Here is a 12,521-nt window from a genome sequence, read left to right as displayed (position 1 = left end):
GATTTCTGAAATTAACTATTAAATAAAAAAAAAATATAAACAGATCTGGACATCACATCATAGGGACTTGAGAACTGTCTCAGGAGCCTCTAGAACCACTCATGTTAATTGTTGCATATCTTGTAAATGTGTTTATTTCAAAGTACTGGAAGGCTTCCAAAAAGTTTCTGTATTTAAAAGGGCAAAAAGAATGTCGCAGTGGATTTAGCCCAGGACAAAATAAAGTAAAGGTTAACTTGGACTTCCGTCAGTGAAGGCTTAAAAGCTAAAAAAAAAAAAACCAAAAACAATTAATGCTGGTTACTATGGTTTCATGATAGAAGGCTCTGTGAGACAAAGCTGATATATTTTTTTAATAGGATTGTGTGTCTGGCCTATATTGCTATATTAAACTAATTTATTTTAAAGCATTAAATCATTGCAACACAATATTTTGATCTAAAAACTTGGATTATATGTAGCTGAGACACAGAAAAGATTAAAAATGTCCTGTTGCTTAAAGTGTAACTTTTAATGGGATGAGAAAGGCGTACATCTAGTGGGTCTCCCATGTGTTCGTGGCCCAGTTACGCTTAATCAGCAGTTTTCTTGGTGATTTAATTTTTGCTGCTTTATTTTTCAGATGATGCAAAGAATGCTGGAGAAATATGTCCACAGTTAGTCATGTAGTTCAGTCATCAAAATACAGTAAAACTGTAGTTGGTACAGAAAACTTAGGTCAGGAAACCCCATTTTGAGAATACGGGCATGATACGAGGAGAGGCAGGGAGAGCTGGGACAGTTTAGCCTCGAGATGAGTAGGCTCAGGGGCACAAACTGAAATACAGGAAATTCCATTTAAACACAGGAAGAAGTTTTTCACTGTGAGTGGTCAAACATTGGAACAAGTTGCCCAGAGAGGCTGTGGAGTCTCCATCTCTGGAGATACTCAGAACTTGACGTGGTCCGGGAGGAACCTCCTGTGGTTGACCCTGGTTTGAGCAGAGGGTTTGGACTAGTCAATCTCTGGAGGTCCCCTCCAACCTCATCCACCCCCTGATTCTGTGACTTGAGGGAGGGCTTGGAGGTGTGATTATTGGTGGTGACTATAATGCCATGGCAAAAGGGCTAGTGCAGTCTTTGCCTATACAAAAAAGACCATGAAGTAGACAAACACGTAAAATCTTGACATTAACTAACACAGCACTGCAAGACTGCCACTAGTATATTGTCTTGAATTCTGGTGGGGTGGGGTGATAATGGTGGCCATCTCCTGCAGAGAGAACCTTTAATGGCAGGTTGGGTTGATAGGGTCTTGGGGGAGAGGAGGCAAGGCTCACTCCTCCACTATAGGATCTGACCAAGTGTGAAGTAAACGAACCTACATAGGTGGTTGTGGACTCTCCTGTCTTTTGTCTTTAGCTCAAGTGTAGTCTTTTTTTTGCAGACGTTACTAGACTAAGGAAAGTATTTGGGATAAATATTTGGGTGATGTAGTATTGGGTAATATTTTGATGAAGCTTCTTAGCCTAAAACAGTTGGGAAGTTAGACCAGATGAGCTCATATCCTTTTTTCTTTTCTCCCCCCAACTTTATTCAGATTTAAGAATGCTATTACAATTGGGAAAACTGCACTTCATCATCTGTCCATTGGACTGAAGCAGATAGAACGGATGGGAAAAAGTACTGCTTGCCACTGAGATCCATAGACGAGATTCCCAAACTGCTTTGCTGAAGACGTCTAAAGCAGCACAGCCTGGTATTTTACTGCTCCCAGTTTTGGATGCAGGTAATAATACTTCCGATAAATACGATGTGTTTCTTAGATGAAAAAGGGAAAGTGTGTAGTTCCCTATTTGACAGGCAGAAGACATAAGACACAGGATTAAGTGGCTCATGGCCAATAATTCAATGTAGAGTCGGGGTCCTGGGTTCCCTGCTCTTGCAGTATATTGTCTCTCTTTGTGGGTCACTGTGTCCGTGCAGGGTATCACCAGTTCCAGTGCAAATTGATTAGTTCGGCTTCGTCCTACACTTTGTGGGATGATACTCTTAATTGTTTGTGAAGGTGCTACCTTTCAGAAGATCATTAATGGATCAAGTTAAACAACTTTTCTTATCTCTCTGTGTGAGGTTTGAGCAGACAGCAGGGACTCTACAAAAAGGACTTCAGTGTGTGCAATCTGGGGACTACCTTCATCTGTCTTGGTTGTGCGGTGGCACTAACTGGCCCTGTAAAGAAAAGGAGACTTGATTGCCTTTTGTGCCCAGCTCAATGGGTACAGAGTTCTTGGTGTTAGTAGATGTCTACTAAGGATTTTTAGTGTGTTTGCCCTGAAATGATGGTGCAGTTCACATTGTGCTTCCAGGGTACGGTAAGTCTGATAAGGTTACGGGTTTTGGGAATCAAAGGAATTTTTCCTTCAAGGCAAGATTAGCAGCATGCTTGCTGACTTCTCTTTTTCTCCTTTTTAATCAAAACCTGGATTCACATGATTGCAACAGAGGTGGGAAATGTTAAGATCATGAATGAGGTATGTCTGTTAACAATTGTGCTGTACTTACAATTCAGGTAGACCGGCTTCATATGGCTGTACGTGAGTGACAGAACTAAAAGACGAGTGGGCCCTACAGCGAAATAGGAAGAGATGACCAAAAATGTTTGGCCATTCAGATATGTATTTCCTATTTACCACCCCACCTCCTCCCCAAAAAAATCAAAATGTGTGGAATTCCACTGTTCAAACTAGTGGTAGTCAACAGTGAATTGAGACTGTATTTTATACTTTTGGTGAGGAAAATTAGTTTTCCTTACACTGAGAATTAAAAAATTTGGTTGTATCTTCAAGTGTAAGAGACACTTGTTTGTGCATTAAAAACAAAATGAAAATCTGATCACTTTTTTGTGAATTTTGCATGTAGTGGACATATCAGTCAGTATTTTAAGGGAGGGATCCCCCCTCCCCAATGTCTTTAACATTTAAATCAGCTGGGATTGCCTCTCAAGGGAAGGCTTCGTACTTCATCGTTACAGCTTCTATGCATGTAAAACTGCTCTAAGCCTGGTCTGTTTAAGGAAACAAGCCAGTGTGACATAGTGTGTGTCAGTGCCGTTCCTTCTCCTTTCCCCTTTCTTTTCCAATAACTTCTGAACTCATCAGGCAACTTCTACTAAATTCGACAGAAGAGTAACAAGCTTAAAGGTTTTAAGCTCCTATGTGTTAAATTAAAATATGTGGTCAAGTAACAAAAAGACAGCATTACGGGCTGCAGTGAGGGAAGGGCTGCAGCGTAAGGTCTTAGGAGACAGCAGAGAATTCAAGTATTTCTTAGATTGTCTTGCTTATATTGACACACATTTCTTCTGGTGTCCTAATTGATTTGTATATTCGACTCTGAGGCATCAGAACTGTGCTAGCACTGTAATTGTATGTCGTAGTAGCATTATCGGAGGTCTCCACAGCATGGAGATTGTTCGAACTTTTGCAGTCCGTTTATTCTAATCAAATTTTTATTGGCTTGTTTGATGCTTGTGGTACTCTTTTCCTCCCTCGTCTTGCCATTTCCTTACAGTAGTTATTTTTGTTCCTAGCATCTAGGTTTTTCAGGGAATTTTTAAATTCCAGAAAGTGTCTTATTAAGAAGCTGTTTTTCAGCTGCTTTTTACTGTAAAGATGTGGGCTTTTCCCTACCATTCTTCACTCAGTCTCTTTAATAATAACAATAAAAAAGGAATATTATAAAACTATCAGTTGAGTAGTCAGGAGTCTTTAAGGAGTAAGTAAATTGTATAAGAATAATGTTTTTTGTGTTTTAAAATTTTGTGGGGTGCAATCAATTTAATGGTATGTCATTCTCAATGTAATGTAGGAAAGACTTGCCTAATTTGATTGTTTTCAGCGGCAGCCAGTGAGATAGCAAAGCCATAAGAAAAAGTTGTTGAAAAAGTAGAGTTTTGGAAAGCCTAGTTCTTGAGTAGTGTGTTTTCCTTTAGGTATTGCCAAAGAGTGGAAACGCTGTAGAAAAGCTTTCATATACTACGCTATCTGCAGTTGGTAGGTGTTATTACTGTCCACGATGGTTGGAGAAGGTATTATGCCTATAGTTGGGGCATGTAGGTGCATGTCTTCCAGGCAGATGATATACATGAGATTGAGGAAGGGGGTTGAAGACATAAATCATAACTTATTACAGGAGATAACAGACTTTCAGTTGTTCACATGAAATCAAATGCCTATGTATGTTTTAAGTTATGAATGAATTTATGATTAATGTTTTAATTATTTTTCTGTGTCCTAAATTCTGACATGTTTCAAATTTAATTAAATTTGAGATACAGGAGTAAACAAACTCCAGGCCCTTCCCTTCTTCCACAAATCGCTTACAACCACCATGATGCTTTCTCAATGCAGGGTTTTGCCAGACACTAAAGACCTATAATGCCTCTGAGGCTGCTTCTTGCACAGACGGGCAGGGCCCACAGTAGCCTCCTGAGCTGGGCAGAGATGAAAGTCACATAAACTTGAAGTAGTGTCGTCTTCTGGTATGTATCAGCAGGTGGGAGAGGACAGGTAGCACAGCCCATGTTCAATGCTGGGGAGAAACAGCCTCACGTAGGAAGAAGAACGTCTCTCGCACCTCCGATGCAATCCCCAAGTGAGTGAAGTTGATGTGATGGGGAGAAAAAAAGAAATGCTAGTTCACACAGGTATTACACATTGTGTTTTTTTTACCATAAACTGTAAAAATTGTGTGAAGACAGAACTATGGTTGACATTATACAGGGTAAGATTTTCAAAAGTTTTTGAGAGTCTTTGCTGAACTGCCTTTTTCAGAAATGATTTAAACATTTAGGTACCCAAGTCTCCTTGTAACTCCATGAGACTTTCAGCTTCTCCTTTTCAAAATGTGGCTCCAAGTTACTTAGGTATTTTTTCTAAAATACTTTCGTCGTGCTCAGTTTCATATGGGGTAGAGCATAGGGGAGGGACATGCACTGAAATACTACTAGCACGTGCAAAGCAATAGTGATTCCAAGGGCAGACGGGTGTTTATTGGGGTGAGTGGAGATTAAATGGAGACGACCAGTGCCACTCTCAGAGGTGACCAACTTCCCATTTCTCGTTTATTTGCATGAGACGTATACTGAGTAGGTAAGCACAACCTGTCCGTCTGTAACTCGTTTCAGGCTTCAGTGTGCAGTTAAGTGGCTCCATAAACATTAGTGATTTCCCCATGTAGGCTTTGATATGCAAGTGTTGTCGTTAAGTGTAAAAGAAAATTTAGGGTGCGTCTCAGCTGTTGGCTCCTTTGCTGCACTGTGGTGCTAGTAAAAATGCAAGACAGCATGCAGGTTGCAGAATTATAAAGGTGACGATTGTGTTCTTGGCTACTCAGGTCTAGAAGGACGAGTGCCTCCAAGGACTGTCCTCTCCTGTGGACTTCTCCTAACTACCTCTTTCCTATGCAAGCCCTTCCCGCTGCACCTTCTGAGTGTTCAGCTTGTCCCCATCCCCTCTGGAAAAGCGGTGGGATGAAGGTGGAGTGCTGATGACCAGCTGGGTTGTGGGGTGCATCTGCACTGTATGTGATGCATTTTTATTGTTTGAAGGCAATTCCTTCTGACTTTGTACATTTTTCTTGTGTGGTCAATTGTTCTTCTCACTAAGGCCACTTTTCACAAGTACAAGGCTAATGGAAGCCTAGCTGATGAAGTAAGAATTTTTTGAAATTATTGGAGGCTTAAAAATGATAAAGCTTAATTTAAAACCAGGAAAAATTCCAAAGTCTTCCTTTGCTCTTTTAGGGTGTTATTGCTAGAAGCTTGGTTGTGTTGTTTTTTTTTTTTTTTCTGAATTATGAAAATGTAGCGCTTTAAAATCAGAGGAATATGTCTTTGTGCAAAGCAAAACGACATCCTGTGTTCAAATGGTAGCAGCAATGAGTACAGACAGTTTTGAATCATGTGGTTACTGCCGCGAAGGTACTTCAGAGACTGAAACTAGAACCCCTTCTAGCACTTCCATCTGCATACCTGTAATTCACATCATCTTTAAAAAGGACTTTACCACACGCTTGCAAAGCGCGGATCGAAAGCGTGTGTATCAAATGTCATGCTGCACTTTGGTCTGGAAGTGGCTGAGGTGTCGGGGAAGATTGCTGTATTTTTTTCAGAGAGGTGTAGCATGGGCTTTTCCCATGCAGAAGAAAAGGCAATGTTGCAGAACATGAATTGGTGCTTTGTATGTACTCATATATGTTTATACATAGGCTGATATGTTCTTTTTCTGTTTTTTTTTCCTGACAACTTGAATTTGAATATTATCTACTGGAAATTTCACAGGATTCTGGTAAACAGTTAATAATTATTTTTAGGTGATTTCCAGTATGTAATCTCATTAACTGACTGTTTCAGCATGCTTTGTAACAGTATCTTTCTTTTTTTTTTTTTTTTTTTAAATGAGACAAACCAGGGGTAGTTACTCAGATGTTTGCTAGGAAACAACAGCTCCATAGGTGCTGGCTAGATCCTGCAAGTGTGCTGCCAGTTCACCTGAGCCAACATGCTTGGTAGGACCCTAGCGTAGCCACAATAGCTTTTGCAGGAGTAAATATTAAAATACCAATTTTCTGTCTTATGTTCTACTGTTTTTGTTGTTGTTTGGGGTTTTTTTGTTTGTTTTGTTGTTTTTGTTTTTTAATTTTTCATGAATAATATATTCATATAACAGGGCAATTCTAAGCATGTCTTAGATGTGGAGAGGGGCATAGTTACAAATAATTTAAAAATCTCACTTAGGATGGACTCCAAGTATTCCAAATATGGACTTTATATATATGCACACACACAGACACACATCCCTTCACTTAAGGCATATTTAACTTTTACTGGCTTAGAGACCCTGTAAGAGATAGGGGTGCAAATCTGTAGGAAGCAATATTCTCACTGAGATCAGGGAGAGGCTTGTTTTGCTCTTTCGTTCATGAAACAGCAGCTGAAGATGAAAGCCTACAACTTACAGTGGTGACTTGCTTGCTTACAGCAAACACCCAGATTTTAATGAGGTCAAAGGATTCACTAGGTAGCTTTCCAGGCACCATGTACTTACCCGAATCACTGGATAACCTATCAATATAATGTAAGTGATGAGGGTGAAAAACTGAAGTGGTGTCATTCTTGAGGGTGGACATATGCAGCCTGTGCAGAACTCTTGACCCTGGCTAACCTGGAGTTTAAAAGTTTTGAAATAAAACCTGGGTTTGCGTTGTGATAACTTTGACGCATTGAACGAGCTTGCTAGGCCAACTGGTTCATCTCGGCTTAGAATGGAAACTAAACCCCCTCCTTGCACCTAGGAGGGAAGCCTACAGAGGAAATAATGACTTAAAATATGCTTTTATCTTCTGTACTGAAAGAAGATAAAGGTTTTTTTAAACTTTTTATGCAGAAAAGCTGCATTTTGTGTCACGTTATAATTTTTTTGGCAATTTAATTATAGTCTTAAAAATGCATAAGTGACTGTACAGTTCTAAAAGCATTTGACAAAAGCTAATTGTGTGTTCTGTGGTCAGCAAAAACTTACTAGTTGGTGTTGCATGTTTTTATTCTGTAGGGCTATTGGCAGCTAAAAGTTATGTATTTCTGTATCTTTTGTGAAACTGTAATGAAAATGAAGTTATCATTGTGAAGCTTACGGTTTTGACAGTAAGAATGGCCCTTCGATCTCTGAAGGCTGCTGGATTCTCCATACAAGTTGAAACCATAAACATTTTATGGCACAAGATGAATTGCTGGGATCCAAACATAAATTTCAGAAAGAAAAAGAAAAAAATTGAGTGAATGCCTGCATCCTTGAATTTCTTGAATTGCTGCAGGAAAGAAGAGCCATATGGTATTTTGGTAACTTCTAATGCATTGGAAGAATATAGACTACAGGTGACTTGGACCAAATGCTGCAGACATCCTGTATGCAGGAATATGACCTAATTTTAGTAAAATAGGACTTTATGTTCAGCTTGCATTGTCCAGACTGCTGAAGAATTTTACCTAAACTACTACATTAAGTATTTCTATGTATTTAGTCATTGTGGAGGGAGAGCGGAGTCCTAGACCATGGGCCCAAACTACAATCTTTAATTTTCTTTTTTGAATAGAAGAAGAGCATGGAGGGAGAAGAGTATTTTCGTGTTCCTTCTTTGAAAATGAAAACAAAGGAGACTGACATCCTTTTACTTTTTCAGTCAAGTGTCACTCATCCTAAAGTTGTAATAATGAATTCAGAATGGCTACTTACACTTCTTTACAAAATTGGATGAAAGAGCCTTGCAGATAAGTTAAAGACCACAAAAAAAAAGCTCATAACTTGAAACTGAATTAGTTGTTTCTTTGAATTGCTTGTTTTAGTCATATTGCCATAGGTATCAAAGCACCTAGCTATTAACATTTCTTTGTAAGGATTTCTGCTTTTTTATATTCACGTTTCAGCAAATCAAAGGATAGGTCTTCAGACACGAAACGGAAGGTGTGTTGTTTTAAAGATAAGCTAAACATACCTATACTGAGTCAGTCTAGGTATCGCAGGTACCAGCAGCAGTGCAGATGCAGTGACACAGGATTTGCATATGGCAGCAATGTAATTACACACTGTGCATTCTTGGAAAATGTTTATCTTGGTTGCTAAAGCTTCCTTCTGACTTTGATGCTTTATCTCTGCTAGCTAGATTAAGCTAGCTCAGATACTGCTGCTCACTACACTTAGGGCTTTCTCGTGGTGGTTGAAAGGACCCTACGTGTTAGCTGCCAGTCAATTTTAATGATACATGCTACTCTTATTGATTTATGTTCAACTCTGCTTCACTTTCAATTGAGACATCCATTTTGGGTTCTTTATAAGAGCCTACTTTATTAGGTCTTTTATACCTTGGAAGAAATCTGAAGCCTTACATATTTTAGGATGGGGGGAAATCCTAATGGTTGGGTTTCTGCAATGATTGTAAACAGCTATGCATCTCCATGTAAGTAGTGTACCAATGATTATCAGTCTTCGAGTTAAGAGGATATTTTGTTTCTAGACATCATATTACATCAAGGAAAAAATAGCAAAATTTCAGTAAGGTATCAAAGATAACAGCATATGAAAGCCTTATTGTGCCACATACTGAGAAACAGTGTTTTGGCATGTCTCGTGCATAACTTCATAGATGTGACTGACAATAAGTTAAATGGGAGCCACTCATCTGCCTAATATTGCTGTCATTCACAAAGATTTCCCCATCATGAAGGTGGGGCTGTCCTGTTTACTTTCCTATAAGCACATATAGTGAAGTGACAGAAACGCAACTTAAATGAGTAGGGCCTCCAGCCCACTCATGAAAGCAGTGGTGTTGGAACCTGTAGAACTTTTTGTACCAAAAAAAAGAGTATTTTGGGGATAATTAGTATTGTTTTTACACTTGTATCTCTTAGTACTATTTTTTATTTAGTGTTGTTTTGCTAAATAAAGGTTTAGTTTAGTCCTAACTTGAAAGACAGGCTTTAAAGCTGCATGCAGTGACTGATTTTTTTTTTTTTTTGAAGAGGTGAATCTATTTACAGAATCTCACTACTGTTTTTAACTAACTTCTTTGCAAAGTTTTCTTTCAGCTTTCGAAGTTCATTAGCTGTAAACCATGTGTAAAATGTCTTCAGTTTTTGAATTGCTGTTCTATTTAGCACCCTGGCATATCTGTGAATCTAAATTAAAAAAAAAAGTCATTTAGTGAGGAAATAGTTAATAACAAAACATTACGAATAGTGTTTGAAGAGGCTGTTAGTTTTGCTCAGGAAGTTTTCATTTTCTAGAATTTGTGCTGCCTCATTATTTGTAATATTGAAACTACTCCTTCCCAATCATACCAATCACTTACATGAAGAAATGAAAGTAATGTTTACAATTCTGGGTGGAAAATACTGAGTTAGGCTTAGTGGGCCGAATTCTGCTTTGAAGTAAAATGGTAAGAACCTGAAGGATTGCCCAGAGTGTCAGTAAACCCAGCCTTGATCATTTTAACAGGATTATTAATATCTTTTTGGAATGGCTAAATTTAGTGAAAAGGTGCAGTGTAAGCATTTTGTGGACCAAAGTCAGGACTGAGATTCTCCAAAGTTTGTGCATAATGCACCTCAAAACTTCATGTCAGCTAGTCAAAAATGGGGATGAAAGAATTTGGAGGCAAGCATGCAGAGCTGCTCCAGGAGCTGCGCTGTTTGTGCTGGTGGATGGTGTTCTCTCCCCAGTCGTGTTGTAGGGGCAGTTCTTGCTCTCTTGCTTCAAGGTTGGTTGACTTTTGGTGGTCGCTAAACTACTTTTTACTCTTATCATAGTTGGGTAATTGACCTTAAGTGTCTTCTAGTTTGAGTAATTATACTTTACCTACTTTAAAATTCTCTCTACACTCAGTCTCTGAATAACAGGCTAATGGTAACCTTAATTTCTTTTGCTGGCTGTAGCCATGACAGCATGTTTTTGCAGGTTTTAGTTGTCATTTTTCTCAAGGTTTTGGAACCTCTTGGTGTCCAATGTTTAGGGGTGAAGGAGCCTTAAGTTGTCGGCTCAGACTCTCAGCCCAGTTTAGGTCGTCTTTAGGCTGTTCCATCAATATAAAGTTCACTTTAAATTGACTTCTGGCATCTAGGGATTTTTCAGCTATAGAAGAGTAAGACAAAAGCAGCAGCGAGAACAAGCTGGCACAAGGTGATGCAATCGAGGTGTGTTATACTTCAGCCACTGGATCAGTTCTTGGGGAGCATAATTTAAAGCAGCCATTGGCTCCCTTAAATTATCATGTATTACTTTCTCCCTGTTCCATGTAGGTTTTACTGCTGGCAGAAGTAATCCGGATTCAGTGCTTCATTTCCTGTTTTTAGTCATAGATCAGAGAAAAACTATTTATCATCGACCAACCAATAGAAATGTTTACTATCATAGTTTTAACTACAGTGTATGCTATGCACTTTAGTACTATGAAGTTTTTTTAGGGAAGATACCAGGGAGCTCTGTGTCCTCCAACATTCCCCCACCCTGCCCCAAAAGACCTGCTTTTTTAATGCCATCAATGCCAAAAGACATAGCTGATAAATTGTAAGTTAATTTTGTTTCTAAATCGGTCATTAAGGTAGAAGCTCCCATAATATTGCAAAATCAAGTAATTTCCATAAAAAGATACTGACTTGCACACTTTTTTGTTTTATAAAGCATCAATATTTTTGTCAAAGAAACTGTCTCTGTGCTAAGTAACAGGTTAATATGTCTCTTAGTGAACAATATAAAATTACTATTTGCAAGTCACATACAGTTTTGTAACTACTGCTTCTTTCTTAGCAACATCTTTCAGAAGTTGCAGTGTATTCTCTTTGAATATAAAGCAGTTTGGTAACACTAGAAATGCTTTAGAGTATATCAACAAGTTGTTATATTGAAAGACTTCAAGAGGCAATACATTAGGCAAAAAGCAGTGGTGATACCTGTAGAGCACACCATACGTGCCCTTAAGCAAAAGATAATAATTAGTTGCTTGTATTCCTATGCAAACTAGCCCAAGTGTTGATGTTTATGAATTGCAAAGATCACTGCGATACCAACTCAAGCTCCAAGCTGCTGGAGTTGTTTATGCCCATTCAATTTTTAATGTACCTTTAAGATGTTTTGATGAGGGCATTTAGTCCGAAGGGATTTGCATGCCATAATCATACCTCTAGTGATTCCAACACAAAAGTAAGCGTAGTTCTTCAAAATATTTTGAAGTGCGAACTTCCACTTCGGTATTAATAGTAATTACTAAACAGTAAGAACATCTCTGAAAATATCTTCATGTTTTGTTGGCCGAATGCGATTCGGTTGCTTCTGTCACGCTTCTGGGATGATGGTCATTAAAAGTAGTGAAGTATCTGCTGTTAGGTAGCCTACAGAGTGAGAAGTTACCTACAGCTTGTAGATACCTGCTTTGCTAATTAGTTCATACACATTCAGATCATGCGATTTACACTTCAGTCAAAAGAAAATATTTGACTAGAATCGACTTTCTTCAGCATTCTGGTACAGTGGGCGCTAGTGCTGTGTTTCCTAAAACTGCAGTTGTAAGAACGATGTGATTTAAATACAATTTTAAATAATTTAATTAATAATTTAAATTTAAATAATAATTGCAAGTTTACACATGATAGATGTGGTTTTGGTTAATTTGTACCAGGTATGTTTTAGAGCACATGCATGTACACTCCTGACAATGTAACCATTTTGTTATTTCAGAAGTCTCGGTGTTTCATTGCATGTGCCTGTAAACACAGCAAAACCGGTAAAAAATACAGCAAAAAATATGGTAAGAAAACGGGTCTGTGCAGAGCCTCTCCATGCCAAAGACTCACTGACTGGTGGGGATGTGGTGAGCTGGAGGGTGACCTTGTATTAGCTGAATTTGGGGGGAAGGGAGTAAAACTTTATTTTCTTTTTTAACTGGAAGATGTTAACATGAAATCTTACTATGGAAGCTCCTTGAGTTATCAG

The 12,521-nt window shown here is 38.6% G+C and overlaps 1 protein-coding gene across 1 annotated transcript in view; it reads left to right on the top strand.

Moving 5' to 3' along the window:
- Positions 1–12,521, top strand: part of GTDC1 (glycosyltransferase like domain containing 1) — a 189,373-nt gene that overhangs the window by 25,963 nt on the left and 150,889 nt on the right. Inside the window, exon 3 of the mRNA XM_050900249.1 lies at positions 1,580–1,768. The gene's annotated coding sequence lies outside the window, so the exon portion shown is untranslated. The remainder of the gene's footprint in view (positions 1–1,579; positions 1,769–12,521) is intronic.

This window comes from Gymnogyps californianus, chromosome 7 (assembly GCF_018139145.2).
Source record: "Gymnogyps californianus isolate 813 chromosome 7, ASM1813914v2, whole genome shotgun sequence".
NCBI classification, from domain to species: Eukaryota; Metazoa; Chordata; class Aves; order Accipitriformes; family Cathartidae; genus Gymnogyps; species Gymnogyps californianus.
This window is presented reverse-complemented; position numbering and strand designations above follow the sequence as displayed.